The sequence below is a fragment of the Suricata suricatta genome, chromosome 5, assembly GCF_006229205.1.
Source record: "Suricata suricatta isolate VVHF042 chromosome 5, meerkat_22Aug2017_6uvM2_HiC, whole genome shotgun sequence".
NCBI classification, from domain to species: Eukaryota; Metazoa; Chordata; class Mammalia; order Carnivora; family Herpestidae; genus Suricata; species Suricata suricatta.
The window spans coordinates 10,621,459-10,624,118 of NC_043704.1; positions in this window are offsets into that span (position 1 = coordinate 10,621,459).

A 2,660-nucleotide genomic window follows, 5' to 3' on the forward strand; every position below is an offset into this window, starting at 1 on the left:
TTACCCCTAATTATATATAATATATATATGGTTTGCAAATATTATTTCCCAGTCTGTAGATTGTCTTTTCATCTTGTTGATGTTTCCTTTGCTGTGCAAAAGGTTTTTAATCTGATGTCCTGCTTGTTTGTTTTTCATTTTGTTGCTTGTGCTTTAGATATCATGTTAAAAAAAATCATTGCCATGACCCAAGTTGAGGAGATTGTGTCCTAGTTATCTTCTGTTTTATGGTTTTAGTATTTTTTTAAGTTTATGGATTTATTTTGAAAGGGAGAGAAAATGTGTGTGAGTTGCGGAGGGGCAGAGGGTCAGAGAGAGAGGGAGAGAGTATTCCAAGCAGACTCCATGCTGTGAGCACAGAGCCCAACTTGGGGCTCGATCTCACGAATGATGATATTGTGACCTGAGACAAAACCAAGGGTTAGATGCTGAACTGAATGAGCCACCACGCAGGTGCCCTATAGTTTCTAGTCTTACACATAAACATCTTTAATCCATTTTGAGTTAATTTTTGTGTGTGGTGTAAGATAGCAGTCTAGTTTCAGTTTTTCATGTGACTATCCAAATTTCCCACCACCATTAAAAATTTTTTTTATTTATTTCTTTTGAGAGAGAGGGGCAGAGAGAGAGAGAGAGAGAGAGAGAGAGAGAGCGAGCGAGTGAGAGTGAGAGCGAGAGAGAGAGAGAACCCTAAGTAGACTCCATGCTGCAGCCTGAAGTCCCACACTGGGCTCTATCCCACAAACTTCCAGATCACGATTCTGAGCCAATATCAAGAGTCAGATGCTCAACAGGCTAAGTTACCCAGGCGCCCCCTGACACCATTTTTTGAAGATAATGTCTTTTCTCCATTGAGTATTCTTGGCTCCATTGTCAGATGTGCTCTGGTGTAAGGGCTGTTCTTGAGGCCACCACAGTGGCTCTGCCTATGGCGCCCTGGAATTCGTTTCAGGCCTCTATATTCAGAGGGTCTCAGGGAAGAGGGGTGGTGCTAATATTTATTGGGAACATTGCACACTTGAGGTAAGACCATCTCCCTGCAGTGCGGTAAGAAGCAGTGTGAGGGTGCTGTCTGAGAGGCCGGGCTCCATAGCTGAAAAGGAATCGACTGTGCCCATGCCAGGCTGGGGAAGAGTTTCTGGAAGACTGGGGGTGGGTAGTTCCCATCACACTGGTGAGGCCCCTGAACTGGGAGATGTGGTTCTAAGGGCCCTTCACCCTGTCCTTGGGACCCACCTCACTGTTTGTTCTAGAGCAGTATTGCCAAGGTTGGGAAAACTCAGCGTTTCTGTACATTTCTGGTGAGTATGTAACATAGTATTACCGCCTTGCAGGGGATTTAGGTCCTGTCTGTTTATTTTACTTTATTTCTTAATTTTTTAAAAAATGTTAAGTCATTTTGAGAGAAGGTGAGAAAGTGCACGTGTTTTTTAAATTTTATTTTTTCTTTTTAAAAAATATTTATCAATTTTGAGAGAGTGAGAGAGCACGTATGTACACACATGCAAGGGAGTTGCAGAGAGAGAGAGAGAGAGAGAGAGAGAGAGAGAGAAAGAGAGAGAGAGAGAGAGACAGAGAGAGAGAGAGAGAGAGAGAGAGAGAGAGACAGAGAGAGAATCCCAAGCACGCTCCACGATGCCATTGAGAGCCTGACACAGGGCTCAGTCTCAACAACCATGAGATGATGACCTGAGCTGAAATCAAGAGTCTGATGCTTAACTGACTGAGCCACTCAGACACCCCATGACTAGGTAATTTTAAATGCTGGATAGAAAGGTCAGGTGTAGCCCTAAGTAATGCAATTTACATAAGTGTCACCTGTCACACAGGAAAAAGTATAGTTCTATATTTTAAAAATTTAGGTTTTAAAATCCATTATTCCAACAATGATTTAATTTTTTTATAGTTTATTTGTTTTTAAGACAGTGAGAGACTGAGCATGATTGGGGAGGGGCAGAGAGAGAGGGGAGACACAGAATCCAACATAGTCTCCAGGCTCTGAGCTGTCAGCACGGAACCCATGGATCATGACCTAAACTAAAGTCAGACACTTAAACAACTGTGCCACCCAGGTGCCCCAAAAATGATTTGATACTAATGCTTAAGAAGGGGATGGAATCTACAGATGGAGACTCAATGTCTAGGGTTTGGGACCAGCCATGGTCCTGAAACATCTCCCCCCTGCCCCCCCGCTGAAGAGCAATGCAGGTGTTGAGAGATATAGAATGCTATTCTCTAATCGGACCTCCTTGCTAGGGGTCATGCCACACATGCTTTGTTTTTCAGAGTCTGCAGGCACAGCAGGCTCACAGAAAAATAGGGTTTTCTACAAAAGACTCGTGTGAGGCTAATGGGGGAGAGGACACCTAGAATGGCCACATTGCCAGGCACTCAGCTTCCCTAACCAGGATGCATATCAACACCACGTTTCCCTGCAGTGGAAACAACTGTGAAGTATGGAGTTAAGACCTTATCTGCCTTTAGACCCTTTTCCGTGTTAATAAGATTTGGGGCTTCTTTTCAAGAAAGTGTCTGTAGCTTTTGTTCAAGGAACAGGATGACAGGGCAGACATTTCAGGCCGTTTGTCCATGAACTCTGTCTTCCTCTTGACCGTCTTAATGCTTCCTACCTAGCATGCTTGGCGAGAGAGACTCTCTGA